We start from the raw sequence: 20,415 nt of genomic DNA, 5'->3' as shown, positions 1-20,415 counted from the left end.
AATAATGTATCTTCAGTAGCTAGACCAATTCTTATGGGTAATATGATGACGCCCTTGGAGAATCATTCACCATCATCATAAGCTTTTATTGTGATTTTGTGAGAGGGATCCATATCTTCCTCAAAATAATCAAAAAATTTGACAACCTTAAGAGTACAAATGTTCAGTCCTACTCCTCCATCTATTAAGACACATCTAACTTTGGCATTATGGATGAAGACTTCAAGATGAAGAGGATCATTGTGGTTGGGTCTATACTTAGGAATATCCCAAGGGGCAAAGGTGATATGTTGTGATGCAGATAGGTTCCCCACCATGGCTTGGAATTGAGAAACATTGATGTTATCTAGGACTACAGACTCTTTAAGGGCTTGATCCAAGATCTCCTAATATTGGGGAGATGCACGCAGTAGGTCCAAGATGAATATTTACACAGGGGTCTTTCTGAGCTATTCAAAAAGGCTATAATTAGATGAAGTAGGAGCAATAAGTCTACTAGGGGGTGCAATTCTAGTAGAAGTAGTAGGTCTAGATGGGGCTCCAAGTAGAGTGATCTTGTTATGATGTTTAGTGATGGTGCAATGAGGATCTTCAACATTTAAGGTGAATGTTGATATATGGGAATTTGACTCATTAACACAATTAATAGTGTAGTCATATCTGGTATGTGTGTAATTCACATTATCTTGTGAGTTGGAGTTTGAACTGGAGGCCTTCTCTTTATTTTGATTACCCAAAGGATTTTTGAAAATAGTATGATCAGAGTTGGATGCTAGTAGTGATGGATCGAATATGATTACACCATTATCAATGAGGTCTTATTTTGCATGCTTTAGTTGGAAGCATGATGAAGTCTTGTGTCCTTTGGTGCAATGGTAATCATAGAATTTTTTGTCATCCCACCAATTTGATTTAGTTAATGGTTTGTCTTTGATTGTCTCAAGAGGTATCCCCAATGGTGTGAATTTCTTGTCCTTGGTTCTAGGGTGTCTTCAGGGTTTGTCCTACGTGGAAGTCTTAGTCTTCTATTGTGGGGCTGATGTTTCATTGGGAGTTTATGAATTTGTAGGGTTTTTACCTTCCAAATTTAGTTGAGGTTGTGCTGTGCTAATTGTATGGGCATCTATGATGCCATCATTAGTCACATTCTTTTTTTTTGGAGAAAAATTTTGCTGTATCATTGGACGAATTGGTGTTTATGTTTTCCTTGTTCATCTTGAGGATTCCCTTATGAGTAAGAGCATCTTTAGTACTAGCCCCTCTTTTCATCAATTTAGAAATGGTGCTTGGAATTTTCATTTTTAATTTATACATTAAGTCAGGGACTAAGTTTTCAATGCATAGGTTAACTTGTTCTTTAGGAATGTCTAGTGAGCATTGACTGACTAAACTTCTCTAGTGTAGTAAGAATGTGATAAATGGTTCTCCTATCTTTTGTTTAGTTGAGCACAAATCAAAAAGTGTCACCTCATTTGTAATGTTAAAGGAAAAGTGGGAGATAAACTTGTCTGCTAGATTTGACCAAGATTTGATAGTACTAGGAAGTTTGGGATACCATTCAAGTGCGGGACCACCTAGAGAATGGGGGAACAATCTCATGAGGTAAGTGGGCTCATCACTGAGTTCATTACAAGAGGCACAAAATTCTTAGATGTGATCAAAAGGTTTTCCTTTTCCTTGGTATTTTTCAAATGTTGGAGCCTCAAAGTGTTCTAGGAATGGAGGCATATATAGACTTTTGTCAAATGGATTAGGATGTAGGTCCCTTTTTGTATATAGAACCCATTTCTTTTGGGCTCCCAATGCCTCAACTTGTTTGGAAAGCTGTTTGAATTGTTGTAATAGCTCTTCATTAGGGTTTTGCATGATAGCTTTCCCTTCAAGTCTTTTGTATGTATGACTAGATAGTTTGTTGTGGTAGGAGCTATGTCTACTTGGTTCTGACATTTATGTGTCTAATGAGTTTGGTGATGTGTCACTAGGTAGTGGAGGTATGTTAGTACCTCAAAGACAAAAGGGTCCCTATTGTGACACATGTCGGGGTACTTGTTGTGGTATTTGATGTGGCACTAGTTGCGGTATCAACTGTGATTGATGTACCATGTGTTGTTGTTGTGCCACTTGTTGTGGTTGTTGTTGGGATACCTCTGTTGGTTGTATGTGAGACCATGTATGTGATTGTTGTTGTAAAGGTATCTGCTGAGGTTGTTGTGGCACACATTGTTGTTGTAATAAATGTTGCTAGTATGAAATTTTTTGCTCAAGGCATCTTTGGTATTCCAAATATTGTTTGAGTTGCTCTTGTTGTTTAGGAAACATCACTTGTTGTTGTTGGATTTTTTGTTGATATATTGCATAGAAGTCAAGTGGGTTTACATTGGATTGTGTGTTAGGGATGTTGGATGCTTGTACCACTTGAGGTTATTGCTATTGATATGTTGAATGTGTGTTAGAAACATTAAGCCCTTGGACTATTGTGGGTTGATGTTGTCAGGGGAGTTGATTATGTCCTTGAGAATTGACCACCATGTTGGTATTGTTGTTTTGGGACCTTTGTGTGTTAGAGGTCTCTCCTCGAGACATCATATTGACTTGACAATGAGGTGCATTTCTTTTGGGAAAAGGTGTAATGTCAAAAAGACTTTTCCTTTGTATGTCAATAGGGATTGTTTCACTTGATGTTTCACATGGCGTACTCATGGGAGGGTCCATAACATTTGATGTCATGACACTTGGTAGAGTTAGGAGCAAAGGTGCACTTTATTGATTTTCCTAAAGGAGGTATGTTTGGCATCCCTAGAGTACAAGTCCCCTTTAGGTGTGTCTTTTTGTTGGACCATGTGATTGAGGTCAAGTCTTAACGTCCTCTTGGGATACTTAGGAAGAGTCTTGTTTCCCTTCATTGGTTGTGGTTCATCAAACAAGGGATTAATGTTGATGTGTTCAAATGTACTTTGGAGAATCTCGATGGTTGATTCTTGATGGGACCTAATAGGTGCCATTATTGTATTTGTAAAATCCAAAGGTTGTTTCCCCTTATCTAAGTCTAAATTGATCATGGGTTGTATGTTTTCAATGGTTGTATTGGTTTGATGTTTGGACTTAGGTCCCTCCAAGTTTGGGTTGAATTTAACAATTTCTTGGGCTACCAAAACTTTGAAGTTCTTGCAGAAATTTTTTTCTTGACATGCCCTAGCCATTTCTTCATTAGTGATGCCATAGTTAGTATCAGAGTCATCACTTAGGTGTATAATACCTTGATGTTTGTTTGACGTATTATAGTTGAAGGTACTTGCATTGGGTTTCCTGAATTCAAAGGAGTGTGTTTGTTCATCCTCAGGTGTGGTTGGTACACTTCCAACCCTAGGTGGTATCAACACGAATATAGGTTCAAAGTCAAGACTCCATTGAACCATCCCATGTATAGGGGAAGGGTTTGAAGGAAACCTCATGGTGGGCATGTTGTTTAGGGTTTGTTGCATCATCTCTTGGTTATGGTGATCTTGCAGATACATGTTTAAGGGGTCTACAAGTAAAGGTTGTGATGCCTTGATTTGGTCTCCATCAAAGGTTTGTTGGGTTTTCTTGCTCTTCTTTTTTCTTGGATGAGGTTTTGGTTGTGTTGGTACCTTGGAAATTTTATTTTGATAAAGTTCTTCAAGTCTCTGAGCTGATTGTGTCCTAGTGAGTGCTGGCATGATACCTAAGGATACATATGAAGTGGAGGAAAATCTAAATGGACTCCCAGCCTCCCAAATGTGCACCTAAACTACCAGATACACTCAGATAGTACCAAATATGTCCTTGGTGTACTCGGGGCCCTAAAGGTAAGTAGTTGGTAAGTAGGAGGTATGCAATGGGTAAACAGAGGTGTTAGGGTTCCTAAAATGCAAAATGTGAATGATATGAGTGTTTTAGAGTGTTTTGAAAGGTTTAAGGATGCAATGCAAGATGTAGATGTGCATAATAGGGTTTTGGAAACTAGAATGAAACCCCTAATTGCTAAGTGCAGCCTAAAACTACCAAGTGCACTCTAAACTACCAACTATGCACCTGAAGTGTGCAGTTGGTAAAATAGGGGTGTAGTTAGTAAAACAAACCAAAACTTGATAATTAGCATGTGGGTATGCAAGATGTGAGTGTTTTTTGGATTTTTAGGTGTTCAAGGGTGTATGAAACCTAAGAAAATGCCAAATGAAGTTGTGTTTTGATATGAAAGATGAAAATTTCCTAGGGAAACTATGCATATGCAAATGCAAAGTGATGTTTTGGAGGTTGACTAAAGGAGATGAAAATGACCCTATAGTATGAAAAATGAAGGTTAGGGTTGGATTTTTGACTTATTAATGATGCTAGGGGTTAATGTATGCAAGGTGGACTATGAAAGGGATGGTTCTCTAGGGTTGATAATGATGTTTGGGATATGAAAAATGAGGATAAGTGATCAAGAAGACAATTTAGTTGATAGGGTTTGATAGTGAGAATGATGCTAAGGTTTTGAATAATGCAAGACGAGGGGGGATATACCACTAGGGTAAGTCAAAATGAAATTTAGGGACACTAAGATTATGATTATGCTAATGATAAAGGTATATACAAGGTTTTGAACTTGGGTTAAATCTTTAGAAAGTATTTTGTCTAGGAGTTTAACCTTGTGATAATAGACTTTAGATCTTGACCAAAAAGTGATAAAAGAAAAAAATATCAAAATGATAAAGATGAAAAGGTCAAATATATCAATACATAGATAAAGTTTGACCAAAGAAAATGATAAGAAAATATAAAAAGACTATTCAAGATCCATCATCCATCAACACTAGGAGATACTCTAGGACTCATACTTTGTTCAGATTTTTGACTAAATTCAAAGGTTTTGGGGTTCAAAATGACATTTAGGTGACTCAAAATTGTGGTTATGCTTATTGGATATGAAATATAGACATGTCCTAAGATGAAAAATGAGGTTTTGGATACAAGATGTGATTTTGGGTCATGTGCAAAATGAGGACCTATAGAGGCTCCTAAATGTAGTTTTGGGGTCCTAAAATGGAATTTGGAGGCCCAACATGGTCATATAAGTACCCAACTGCACTTTGAAAACACCATGTGCACTCCAAAAGTACCAAATACACCTATGGTGTTGTTGTGGCTAGTTTTGGCATAGTTGGTAGTTTCATGGCACAGTTGGGAAGCTGGGTCAAATGTTTGTTGAATCTGAGTTGGGTGGTTGTCAAGTTGCTATGCTAGGAAGCTAGGATGCTAGGGTTGATGTTATGATGGGTTAGGAGATGTAGAATGAAGGTTATAATATAGGGAATTGTGTCCTAAGTGAAGATAATGAAGGTTAGGAGATGTAGAATGCAAATTAGGGCATGTTGAGATAAGGGGGCCTATCCATGTACTTGTGAACACCTCTGAAGCCTCAAAATGCTATCTAGAAGCCCAAAATGGGTTCTCAGACTACCAAGTGTGCTTAGAAAGTACCAAATATTCCTATGGTGTAGTTGGGGCTAGTTTGGGTGTAGTTGGTAGTTTCAGAGAATAGTTGGGAAGCTAGGCTGAAACTAAGGCAATTTTAGGTACTGAGGTTTCTAGATTGATGTCACAGTGAGCTAGATAGCAGAGGATAATGCTAAGACTAGAATTAAGGTTCAAAATGACATTTATGACACTCAAAATTATGTTTTAAGTGTTCTAGATGAGGTTTGGGTATGCAATGATGCAAGATGGACAATGTAAAATGCAAGTTTTTGGGTGGAAATGCAAAGACTAAAGGATGCAAACTAAACCCTAATGAATGCAATGTGAAGGATGGGGGATGAACAATTAGGAATAGAAGATGCAATATGAGGCCTAAACTAGGGTGAGTGCAAGTGGGTTCTATGCAAGGATGAAACCTATGTTATGCCAAACACTTCTAGGGATCACAAGTTGCCATGTTTTCTAAGCCTTGAATGCATTGGACAAAGTTCACAAAGTCTTGACAATAGTTGCAATGTTTTGATAGTGTTTGATGTTATCCAAGGTGTAAATTTAAATGTTGGATTTATCTTGATTAATTTTTTACACACACACCAGACACATGAAGAAAAGAATAGTTGTTGTTAAAAGTGAACAAACACACAACAACCTAGGCTTTAGGACTGTATCCACTAAATTCCTACTTGAATTGAAGTTCATCCATGCTTATCCAAAGTAGAAAACCTAGGATCTTGGCACCACAAGGTCCCCCTTATAGTGCATTCACTTCTCAAGGCTACCAAGATTCACTTCCCAAGGGGCATGACTTCCTAAGGGACTATTGTCTCTACTAAGGACTGTGATAATGTAGGATGTCTTCACGAGCATGGGTGACCCCTTGAGCCAGTGGATAGAAAGGATTTTGGCCACTAAAACATGGTTTCTAGTAAGGTAATTTTCATTTGCAAGTGAATGATAAACTTCCTCAAAAGGTCTCCCATCCTTGAGAACTAGGGTTTAACGCACCGCAAGGGTACTAGAGGAGAGCTATCAGTTAGCAATACCACTGACATGAATTTCACCATAATCAAGTTTTATATAGCAGTTGGAATGTTGACCTGGCTTTTGGTCTATTACTACTCTGAACTCATCCCCTAGCATACCCAATGTCAAGTATCTTGGTCCAAGGCAAGCTTCCTATAGAAGTCACATGGATTTCTCTTATACCTAAGATCCATGAATGGCAAGGGGAGAGGATATGCCGATGTAACCACTAGGGATTTAAACACTATAGACATGCCAAGCATAAAAGAAAAAGTTCATTTTAAGCACCAAACAAAGTGTTATTTACTCTAAGAAATCCACACACATGGTTTTGACAAACACATAGGGTCTTCAACAACGTCATGCAAATAAGCATTAGTAGTTTTCTATGATCATGTTTTCATCCAATGATTGCCACATGCTATAAATATATGATTAGTAATAAAAAATCATCTAACATATGTCCTAGAAGAAAATGGAAACCTTAGATGCAGATTTTGACTATAACAGATGCTTTCTGTGAATCAAGTGTGCTCTAATAGAGAAGACTACACCCCAGAAGGCTAGAATGGCTTAGATAGTGCTAACTATGCCCATGGTGCACTTGGGGCTTGGAAGGGCATAGTTGGTAGTTTTTGGGTGTAGTTGGGAGGATAGTGGAAAGTTGTAGGGAAATGGTGCCTAAGTAAGACCCATAAACTGCAAATTTTGAAACCTATACACCCAAGTGCACCTAGACAGTGTAGACTATTCCCATGGTGAAGTTGGGGCTTAGAAGGGTGTAGTTGGTAGTTTCTAGGTGTAGTTGGTTAGTTAGGAACAACAAATAGGGGTTATGGTGTCTCCTAGGCCCCTAAAATTGCCTCCTAGGGGTCCCAAGTGCATCATGATAGAGCAGAGTGCACCCTAGGACATAAAGCTAACAAAATGCATAGAATGAAAGGATATAACCATATTACTAGACCCCCTAATTAATCTAGGTGTGATAAGGAAGTGTAGATAGTCATTATACCCTTCCAAATGAGCTAATTCCTTGAACCTACAATCACAAAACAAGAAAACCCATGTTAGATAAGCATGTTCATGTCAGGTTCATAGAATATAGGACTAGAATATGGGCTAATGTCTAACATACTATGAGAAAATAAAAAACCCAATAAATATATTTTAACACCCTCTAGTCTACCATGAAAGCCAAATGAATCAAAGAAAGAAAAACAATGTTAAAAACTCCCTCTTTCACTTGTAGCTCCCATGTCCTTCTTTCTTCTCCATGTGATGTAGCTCCAAATTGCCTATAGTATACACAACATTGAAGAAAAATTCTATGATAATAATGGTGTTATGAGAATACTTGAAACTATGATTTTAGTGTGAGAGATGGAGTGAAAATACTAAAGAGCCAAGGACTTGAAAAGACTTAAGAATTAGGGACTGAAAATGAGAGGAAGAATGCTTATTTTATAATCAACACACAAGGTGAGAGCATTGGATTTGTCACCCTTAGATATGCGACTTGGCATGAGATTCCTTTGAGAATCCATGCCACATATGACACAAGATGCCTAGTGTAGCATTCTATGATGCTTGGAAGTCAAACTTGGCTAAAGATGGAAGAGAATCTATGATTTGTCATATGACACCTCAAACCCACTTAAAGCCAAGAATCTATGACAATGGAAGCCAAATATGGATGTGCGTAAGATAATAAGAATATTATATTATGACATATCCTCGCCAAGTGTCAAAGGAGAATCCATGAGGTGTCACACCCATGTGTCATGATGATGTTAATATTTTATGGAATAATTGAATTAAAAATCCTTTATTCCACAAAATAGAAATTAGTGAAAAGGGATTAATGGTGGAAAATGTGACTTACAAAATTGTGTATTTCCATGGCTTGTGAATGATAAATCAATTAATTAATTGATTGAGGATGAAAATTAGGAAGAATAATTAGTAAGAATGATAGGATTAAATTATAGTTTATTTAATCCTATTGAGAAAATTAGTAAATAACTAGCCAAATTGATTAAATAAGTGTGACAGTATCCTGTGATGAAAATGTGATGATGATACAGATTGAATATGATGATGATAGGTAGACCAAAGCCATGGTCAAATTGATTGATTGATCAAAATTGATAACATGCCAAGGACACATGACATGAATTACAAATACATAACATTTAACCGATATTGTAAATGCTACAAGATCGAGATTGATTGATATGGTTGATTATAATAACATCAAAAAATGCTATCAATATTATTAAAATAGTTGATAATGCCATGATCTAACATTGAAAAACTCAATGATGTCAAAGATAAGATGACATGAATGATAGTTTGACCTAGCACTGAGAGCCATGACAATACTAAGGTTAGATTGATAAGATTTGATAGATTGATAGGTTTCCAAGGCATTAAAATCCATAGAAATGCCTAGGATTGGATAGATGATGATTGAATTTGGATGTTTGATACATTACATGATGATTATGGTGATTATGAGTTGACTTGGGGTGATTTTGAGTTGATTTGAAATGGTTTTGAGTTGATTTAAAATGGTTTCAAAATTACATGAAATTGATGTAAAAGATGATACAAATCATAATAGACACTATTAAGATACAATCAGGTTGGCCAAAAGATTATAGTTAGTGGAATGAGAAAACATGATGAATTAGTGTGAAAAGTGATGTTGATTCAGGGGCCTGAGAGTATTTTCAAGGGTTATCACTCAAGCTAATGACCAAATAATGAAAATGATAGCTCAATTTTTTCAGAATAAAGATATGAATCCAACAAAATTGCCAGTTTGAAAATTGGAGTTGAAACACAAAGGTTATGGCCTCCTTAGTGCAACATAGAGGGTCTGGGAGTAGTTCTGTAAAGCCCCACTAGTACTCTCTTTTAGGTCCGGATGAACTAATTATGGTTAGGAGTTAATTGAGTTATGATTTACATTTCAGGATCCTATACGAGACTAATGTAGGTTTTGATACTTTATCCAGTAACATTAGGTTGATAAGATAAGACCAAAAACAAATGACCAAATTTTAAGTTGACCTCAAAGCATGCATTTGGAAAAAGAGGGCTAAATTTTCATGAGAATCTGTGACAAGACAGCCTATAAAGACACAATGATGACAAACAAGCCCCTAGCTTAGGTGTTTAAGAGGAAGTGACAACAAAATAAGATTAATAAGGTGATTTAAGTTTTAAAAGAAATTGGTTATGTATGCGTAGGTGGATATGGGGCTTAGTTTAAAATTATTTGATTTAAATGTGATGCATAAGTAAATAAAGTTATGTTATAGTGGAAATTAATATATAATTGGGCTATAGATATTTAATCATCCAAATGATTATATTAAAATGTTATTTAATTTAAGAAAATTGATAAAAGAGATTAAAAGTATGTGGGGATGTAATGGGTAGCTAAAGATATATACTATAGTATTTATAGTATTTATATATATATGTTTTAGTATTGATATTACATTATATTCATTTGTGTTAAGATACATGTTATTTCATTTAATGATTATTTAGGTCGAGTGTAGTATAGATAAGATGAACAAGTTGGGCACTTAATTTTGACTATGAATTAACGATGTGTTGATGTCAGCATAAGGAGATATGAGATTGAACAGTAATCTGACCAAGATAATAATTGCACAATAACTCCAAGTATAGTAGTTTGATCTAATAATTGATACAAGAAATGTTACCATGTTCATAAAAAAAAATGCAAACTAAGGAGGTATAGGCACTTGTAAGTTATAACTATAAGACTAGAAAACTCATAATAAAACATATAATAATAATGGTAACCCAAATACCGATGGTGACACACTGAGTAATACTTCATCCTCTTGTAGCATTCTTTTGTGCTATCACTGCCACATTCACATAAGATAAATCACACCTGCCCATCAGAGTGTCCTTGTTTGAGTGCAGAAGAGTAAGGGCTCATAACTTCATTTCTCAAGTAGAGCCTTTTGATCCACTAACAAACCTTAACAACTCCAAGTTTAAATATGGATAGTGTATCCTTTAATCTGATCGACAAATTCAATTAGGTAATTACCGAAGCTTCATCGTAAACTCTAGACTTAGAATGCAACTCACACTTTTAATCATACAAAGTAATAATCAAATATAACTGCCACCCGATAGGAGTATAATTTCCCCTTCGCAGTAATGTATTCAAAAAAAAAAAAAAAGTTGGTTGTGTTCTCCCGTTAAAATTTATGTTTTGTTCTTTCATTAAAATTTAGAGCATGAAATTTTGGTATCAGAGCCAGGTTATACAACACTGGGCATTAATGAGTCCACAAATGAATGTATCATTCAAGTTATCAATAGGAAATAGGCCTTCTAGGAATTGGCTTATAATTGTATTATTATTAATTGGCCATGAAGTTAAACACCCTAAGACTGATAACAATAATTGACTATGGTAATAATTTAGAACTACTAAGGATTATGAAATGATAAGATATCACCTTGACCCTACAAATATGCAAGGTTGGTCAAAATCTATGTACCCCCTCGATGGCTGTGACACTTAGAGATACTTAGTGATTCTAGAGCTCAGCATACGTGAAAATATTCATTCTAAAATCATATCAACATTAGGATTGAATGGATAGTAACGTATCTCGACAATGTATAAGTATTGGTAAGAATTTGAAAACTTTTGTAAAATGTGGAGCTATTAATGAGAGCATCATTTTACATACTTTTGAGTTACCATGTAAGCCTAAGACAACCCCTCCTCTTTCTTTCCTCAGGAAGACCTGGGTATGACCGCATTGCTTTTAAGAATTTGAATTGTTGTGAATTATTGTTGTTGTTTTTAATGTTGCACTTTTGGAATGTTCATTTATGATGGTTTCTTGGTATGGTTCCCTTTGCCTCGGGACATAACTTGTTGGAATGAAAGATTTACCATTGTGGCCACACTTATGTTTAATTGGTGATTGTATTTTGATTTTTATTATTATTATGAATTTATTTTTTTATTTTTGAGGCATTTTTCTAGGAGAGTGTTGTATGATACCTTTAAGTCGGTCATATCAGGGGATATCCTGGATAAACATCACGAAAAAATTAGAATATCACCCTTCCATTCATTATGAGTTATGATTTCATTTAACCCTATAAACTTGGAAATACCTTGACTCTTGAACAAATAGACTTCAATTGCACAGTATGCCCAGGACTCTATGTAAAGGTACAGAATGTGTTAAGCCTATGAAATTCTTGGAGTTTAATGAAGGAAATCAATCATCTATTAATAAGTATGTCGACTAAGGTACAACATAGGAGGATAAGTACTTCCGACCTATAAATGGTAATGAAACTGAATAAACACGTAATAAGGTTACACCATGAAATGCCTAAACTAAGAACCAAAGAAGTATAATTACAGAATTAGCTATTGAATATATTAATGTGATGAACCATTCTTAATTGCTAAGAGGTTGGAAATACTGCAATGGGTCTGTATAGTCTAAATAAAATAGCAACTGCCCTATCTACTTCACAAGTATATTTATATTAAGTGTTGGTAGGAACCCTAATTTGAAAAGAAACTCGAACCAACCAATGGAGAGTTAACGAATAATTTCTCTTTAAGCTATAGGACAATATTGCACAAGACTATATTTTGATTGTATGTAAGATTGTTAGAAATATGAATTAATTTTTAAGGCAAGGTCGAAGTGGAAAAATAATTTCAAATCAAAGTACTTTTTCATTTAAGAGAGTCATGTCTCTAGTTGTAGAAGACTTCCAGGAGGAAGTCAAGAGCTAGGGGGGAGGATGTAAGGCCCCACTAGTACTCTCTTTTAGGTTCAGATGAACTAATTATGGTTAGGAGTTAATTATGATTTACATTTCGGGATCCTATAGGAGACTAATGTAGGTTTTGATACTTTATCTAGTAACATTAGGTCGATAAGATAAGACCACATGGAAATGAGATTTAAAATATTCGAGACAAGAAACTGACCATGAGACACTAGGGATGATCTTCTGGGCAGTTAGGAAGGATAAAATAACATTCAGCCTACTAAGAACAACTATGAGTATAGATTATGATGCTAATCAGATACATGGATATGCTTGAAAATTGGTTCTAAATTATTATGACATAATTACTGAAACATTCTGACAGTCTGTGGAGTTAAACTTGGAAAATCACACAAACCCCTCATAATGTGATAAGGGGATATTGCTCGGAATGTCACTATGTTTGACCTTTATGTTTAACTTGATTCAAGTTACCAATTAACCAATTTGTACATATCTATTTTATATTGTTTTTTTTCCGATTTACTAAAGATGACTTAGAGTTTCATTATTATGTGAGGAAGTGTTGTGATGATACTCTAATTGAAAATGATTTATGTTAAGAAAGACTATTGTAGTTACAAATGTTTGATATTTCAATGTTTTAAATACTTTATGAGAATGTAATTTTTTGAATACACACTTAGATGAAAATTAAATGGAATATGATATTGCAATGTTTTATTGATAGTACTTAGAACATACATGATTAGATGATACTTACTTGTATACGTTAATGAGAAGTATGAGATAATGGATTTATGTTCTACGTGTTGCATGTACTCTATACTATTTTATTGCATTACTGATGTTTAAGTTGAGTGTGCAGGAAAGTGGAACCATGGAGATTAATGGGGAAACAAGGTTTAACCTTATGTGAACACGGTTAAGCCAAGGTGAATCTTTGGAAAATTATAAACCTCGTTGTATTGTGTTTCCTTCATAATATGATTGTGCATGAGTGTTATAGTTAGAGAGCATGATTAATTAGAGACATGTCATCATGATGTGAAAAGTGTTTTAACGTGTGTGAGTGTGTGTGTCATTTGACACTTGTGTTGTTTATGTGTAAATGACATGTCAGATAGGATTCTTTGGCATGAAGTTACCTAACCTAAGCCTAATCCTCATTTTGAAATCAACTAAACCACCTTGGAGAAGTGTTAGGAAGAGTCACCTTCTTGATGGGATTCAAGTTATAAGATGACAGGAACTTTAGAGAGCCTAAAGTGAGTCCTAAGTGTTAATTTTCTGAAAATAAGTTAACCACATGGTAATAGTATGGGTTAGGGGTTTAAATATAATCATCAGTGGGTCTAGGGGACCTAGGAGACCCTCAAAAAAAAGTCATTTCCAAGCCAATTCGAAAATCATATTATCACATGACTTCTTCCCTCATTACACCACTTGGTTAAGTTCTCATTGGTGGAAAGATACAAGGAAGTAAAGAGGGGTAGGTGAGGATGAAAGTGGAGGTCTTTATAGGGAGCTTGTGCCAACCTTGGGGATCATTCACCCACTCTCTAATTTTAGAGACAACCACGGAATGGAAAGGAGAAGATTGAAATCCAAGCAGGAAGAGGTCTTCATCCCATTGCCATAGCTTGTAAGCAGGTTAGTCATTCATGCCATGCTTTCTTTATATCTTATAGCTGAAATGGAAAATTGTAAGAGTGCCTTTGGTAGGAGTGTTCTTGGTATTCTTGTGTTGTGATAATGTGATGTACTCTTGAAAATTCTTGTTTTATTTCTACTTGGTTTTATTTCTTCTTTGTGCTTGAGTGTTGTTATGGGTGTGGGGCTTGCACTCACCCTTGTGGGAAGGGAAGAGGAGTCCAGGGTGAATGGGCAGTAGTTGGATTGCATAGTCGAGGACCCTGGAGTATGGGCTCCATTGTATGCCATTGTCATATTCATATTTTTCCTTGGGGGAAAAAAAAGAAAAGGAGAAATGGGGAGGAAGGAAGTAACTAAAGTATGGGTTTGTAGGAAGCTAAAGTTGTTGGTTGTGTGTGGTGGAGGATGTTGTGTTGGTAGTGTGGGTGGTGGAAGATGTTTATGAAGCCCTGAAAGGGCATGATATTATGAAGCCCTAAAAGGGCATGATTTTTATGGTAGATATGATATGAAATGGTAAACCTCCTTGTGTTTCCACCTTCACCCAATGTTTATCATTCCATTTGTGAATCATTGTGCAAGCCTTCGTTGGGAATTGTAAATGTGTTCTTAAACTGTGATTTTCATGTTGGATTCTTGTTATTATGATGATGTTTGAATGTATCCCCGTTGAGCCTTGTTTCCCATAGTGCGGGGGTGGTCTCTTTGAGGCCTAGGTTGGGAGGTGAGCCTCCATGGTTCCCTAGTTGTTCCTCTTTTGTGCAGGTATTCTTTTGGAGAGTGTTGGTAACCTGATGTTATGGAGTCCATTTCTTTCTTAGGAGCAGATGTATTATTATTGTGTTAAGGAGAGAGAAATCCTCCTTGGTTATGTGAAAGAATTTGTATTCTAGAGTGTAGTGTCATTTCTATTTCATATGTTCTTAGGAAGAGAAGTTGATGTATCAATATTATATATGATTCTTTTATTGTGCTCAGGTTGATAGAATTCATGCTTGATATTGTATTGAAAGAAAGTTGCAAGGATCATATTAGAGAGAGAATGCTGCATTGATGTTGTTCTATTTATATTGAATAGGAATATGCAGGAAGAAGATATTGAGTATCTTGAAATTACAATAGGACTGAAACTGAACTTTGCCACCTTGATACCTTATTACTCTATTGCATAAGGAATAATTTAGAAGTTGATGATTAGTATTGAAATTGTTAATGAAGTAAGGTATGCAATTGATAGAAAGAATGGTAGATAGTTTTAAATCTTAGTATTGAAGGATGTGAATGAAAACATTTGATGCAATATGCATCAGCTCAACACTTCTTGTGTTCTATTCTTAATTTGATTTCTCCAGCATGTTTTTCCATATGTTGTTTTAAATGGAATCCCTTGTTTATATGATCTAATGAATTTATTAAATTGAATGAAAAGAACAAGTTTAATAATTCCTAATGTATCAGTGTAATAACCCATGGTGGATGACCTCAATTAAGGGAGAAAAAAATCAAAACAATACATATAAAGGGTATGGAACATTAAAACTAACTAGCTGAAGGTGCTCATTTATCTCTCTAGAATTTATATGGAAAGGTAACTAATTCCCTTCTTCTATTACAGAGTAATATTTTATTGGCTAGGAGTCTACCTAGGACTCTAGAGGAATAAGACATTCCTAGCTAGAAATTATATCAAAATAAACAATGAGCTATAAAACCCAAGTGTCAAATCACTCTCTATAAAGAAGAAAATTAATAAAAATAAAAATCTACATATAATATTGCTAACATAAATGCTATCCCTTATATTCTAAGGCATCACCTTTTTAATGATGGCCAAAGTCAACAACAAAACCTATCCATAAAATGGAAACAAAATAAATAAATGCAAGCTACATCTAAATCTAGGCGTTACCATCTAGAACATGGAAGGAAGGTACTTGAAAGTCATAAATTGCTTCTGCTATGTAATGATAGCCTAGTCACCTTGGACAGCGACATCGTCTTGTAATTTAAAAAGAGAAATGACTTTTAGTGGGAAGGACACCTTGGAGAGCGCTCACTCTCTCTCCCATTTGCTTTCACCCACATAAAAGCACTCATGTGGCAAGCTATTGAGGTGGGAGATTAGATTCACTTTATGGTGCTAAGTTTTCAAACCAAAAACAAATGACCAAATTTTAAGTTGACCTCAAAGCATGCGTTTGGAAAAAGAGGGCTAAATTTGCACGAGAATGTGTGACAAGACAGCCTATAAAGACATAATGATGACAGACAAGCCCCTAGCTTAGGTGTTTAAGAGGAAGTGACAACAAAATAAGATTAATAAGTTGATTTAAGTTTTAAAAGAAATTGGTTATGTATGCGTAGGTGGATATGGGGCTTAGTTTAAAATTATTTGATTTAAATGTGATGTATAAGTAAATAAAGTTATGTTATAGTAGAAATTAATATATAATTGGGTTATAGATATTTAATCATCCAAATGATTATATTAAAATGTTATTTAATTTAAGAAAATTGATAAAAGAGATTAAAAGTATGTGGGGATGTAATGGGTAGCTAAAGATATATACTATAGTATTTATAGTATTTATATATATATATATGTTTTAGTATTGATATTACATTATATTCGTTTGAGTTAAGATACATTTTATTTCATTTAATGGTTATTTAGGTCGAGTGTGGTATAGATAAGATGAACAATTTGGGCACTTAATTTTGACTATGAATTAACGATGTGTTGATGTCAGCATAAGGAGATATGAGATTGAACAGTAATTTGACCAAGATAATAATTGCACAATAACTCCAAGTATAGTAGTTTGATCTAATAATTGATACAAGAAATGTTACCATGTTCATAAAAAAAAATGCAAACTAGGTATAGGCACTTGTAAGTTATAACTATAAGACTAGAAAACTCATAATAAAACATATAATAATAATGGTAACCCAAATACCAATGGTGACACACTGAGTAATACTTCATCCTCTTGTAGCATTCTTCTGTGCTATCACTGCCACATTCACATAAGATAAATCACACCTTCCCATCAGAGTGTCCTGGTTCGAGTGCAGAAGAGTAAGGGCTCATAACTTCATTTCTCAAACCTTAACAACTCCAATTTTAAATACAGATAGTGTATCCTTTAATCTGATCGACAAATTCAGTTAGGTAATTACCGAAGCTTCATCGTAAACTCTAGACTTAGAATGCAACTCACACTTTTAATCATACAAAGTAATAATCAAATATAACTGCCACCCAATAGGAGTATAATTTCCCCTTCGCAATAATGTATTCAAAAAAAAAAAAAAAAGTTGGTTGTGTTCTCTTGTTAAAATTTATGTTGTGTTCTTTCGTTAAAATTTACGGCATGACAAGTTCTAGGCATCCTACTACCCCAAGTGTGCCTAAAATGCACCCAAGTACACCCAATGCACACTTGGTAAGCCCAAGTGTGCTATGAAAGTACCAAGTGTGCCCATGGTGCACTTGGGAAGCACAACTAAGCTTAGAAAGTGCAGATTGTGCCCCAGAAGCCTCCGGAGCCAAAAACAACCCAAATGGTTAAAAGAGGTCAAAACATGAGTGAAATTAGTCCAAATTGGTCACATTTGGTCACATATAGCATGCAAGATGAAGATGATTTGTTGTATTGGAACACATGATCATGGTGGTGAATGAGATATGAATGAAAGAAGATTGAAGAGATGAGATGAGAGCCAGTTAGAATGAAGAGAAGACTTTTGTTTTCAAAAAGGATGCTATATGTCAAATGGAGCTTCATTCTGATCAAACTATAGATGCAAACCATTTTTTGGCATCTACAGATCATAGAACAATGTAGATGCTAAAACTTGTAGATGACAAAAAGTGTAGATGCTAAAATTCACAGATAACAAAGTACAAGGGTGTACAGTTTATAGGTCAATGGAAACTTGCCAAACATAGACAATAGAATAAGGTTGTAGATGCCAAAACTTGTAGATGAAAAAAGTCTTCAGCATACAATGCAGATGACGAAACTAGGATCATAGACAACAAAACTATGGGTCATAGATGACAGAACTATTTTAAATTTTCCCACAACGTAGATGATAAAAGAAATGGCATAGATGCTAAAACTCTATTTTAATGCAGAATAGTTCAAAATAGCAAAGGCGGAGATGCCGATCTATGCAAACACTAATCTATGAAGACGATAGAATGTAGATGACACTGCATAGGTTTTGGTGACAAGTTATATTTTTTGAAAGATTTTTGAAAGGAAAATAGGGACATGGGTCCCACCGGGCATGCCAAAATGTATATAAGAAAAGCTAACCTATTGGGAACAAGAGAAAATAAGCACACATTAGTTGACATGTATATCTAAATATGCAAAATAAGACAAGACATAACTAACACTATGCTTGAGTTTTGCAACTCAATGCAACATAGAAGTAAGTCCTCATGCAACCTCAAACAACTCAATAAAGGCACCCATGAGAGACCTTGTTGGTGTGTTTTAGATTGGAGGGATGTTTATGTGCTCTTCCAAAACACAACTATGTGAATCTCTTTGATATGAAATGCAAATGCCATGATTACACTATGCTAAATGAGTGGAGAATACTTCAAATGATGGCTATGGAAGCAACCATATTAGAGAGCATTCAAAAGATATGGAGGTGGATGCAAGAAAGAAACTAATCTAACAATGCAAAATGAGATGAAATCTATCAACTACCAAATTGTTAGTAACAATGCAACTCTAAAGAAAATCACTAAAAATATCAAATGACAAACTAACATGATAACAATGCATATGAGGGTGATGGAAAATGATGAGACAAGGGCTCTATTTATAGGCTTGAGAGAGGCCTTGGTGAGGTGGTATCTATGTGGCATCCACATAGGTGCCACAAGGGAGACATGTAGGCAAGTCATGCAAGTGGTCAACATTAAACGTTTTCTTACACATGTGTGAGCAAACTTGAAGGAAGGAGTGGGGGACAAAGGTGTAAGAAGTGTGAAAGGCATGAGAGGTGTGGTAAGTGTGAGGATTCCTCACACATGTGTGAGCACACACATAGGATTGAAAGGGAGTTTAGCAAGGTGTTTAGGAAAAAACAAGTGAGATTAAGAAGTGGGTAGGCTTAGAAGGATGAAAAGTGATGGTTGTAGACTAGATTTTAGGCTAGGTTTAAGATTAAATTAAATAGGATTTTTGAATCACAGGTTTAGAGAATTTAATGGAATGGAGGGAATTAAATAAATAAGACTTATTTAAAAATGGGATTAATGGAGAATCATGCATTAAATAAATTTAACACATTATGGATGGAAGTATTTAAATTTAAATACATTAGGCAAGTGAACCTATTTAATTAAATAAGTAGAAGAATATAAAAAATATAATTAATTAATAAATAATTAATTATAATGTCAAGGGAAATATTAAATAAATTAATATAGTGTTTGAGACGAGTTTAAGCATCTACATCCACTTTTGCTACCTTGTATACCACTAGGCTCCTAGTATGTTCAGTATTCAAGACCTCTTGAATCCTGGCCTTATCACCAGGGCCTTGTGGTCATTGCTGAATTTTACCTCTTTATGGACTTCTTTTACTTCTTCATATATTTTGAACTTTGTTTCTTTTTCTTTCCTCACTGCATCAGGAATCATTGCATTAGTAGTCCCGTTCTAGTAGTATCATTACTCCTAAATATTTAAAAAAATGTCTTCCCCCTAAAGGGGTTATCAGATTGAACTCTTGCATTAGGTTAGTTTTTACTTCCTCTTCTATATCAAAGTCCTATCTAGTAGGTTTCTCTTATTTCAACTTTTTACACTTTGGCTCAAAAAGTTCAATAATACTTCTCCACAAAAATTGTATAAAAGCTCTAGATTTTATAAAACTGTCATCATCCAAAAATTTCCTTATTGCCTCATCTATAATGGGGTCAATTTCCTTCCCCTTGAAGTCATCTACAATAAGGTCTAGGAGTGGCATTTGAGTCTCTTCACATTCTCCCTCATCTACCTTAGATGTAGTTATCAATATATCACCTTGACCTCAAATTTGCTTTAGCTATTCCCTTAAGGAATCTTCATTGTTAATTCAAATTGGAGTATGTGTTGGAATACTTTAGAATAATTGAGAGGAGGGGTGGGGGGGTGGTGGGGTGGGGGTGAATCAATTATCTAAGGTCTAGATGTATAAAAAAAACTTTTCACAGCTTATTGAACCCATAAAACATTACTCATCATGCATACATCCTTAAGATTAAGATTATGCAATTACTTAAGACTTGTAGGTTACTGAAAAATCAACTTCTAGAAATGTAAAGCATGAAACATAACAGATTCATCAACACACTTGACACAATGATTTACATGGAAACCCAATATGGGAAAAACTACCAGTAACACACTA

The sequence above is a fragment of the Cupressus sempervirens genome, chromosome 8 (genome assembly GCF_028749045.1).
Source record: "Cupressus sempervirens isolate cs-2001-9-10 chromosome 8, ASM2874904v1, whole genome shotgun sequence".
Lineage (NCBI taxonomy): Eukaryota > Viridiplantae > Streptophyta > Pinopsida > Cupressales > Cupressaceae > Cupressus > Cupressus sempervirens.
Note: the sequence above shows the minus strand (reverse complement) of the source record.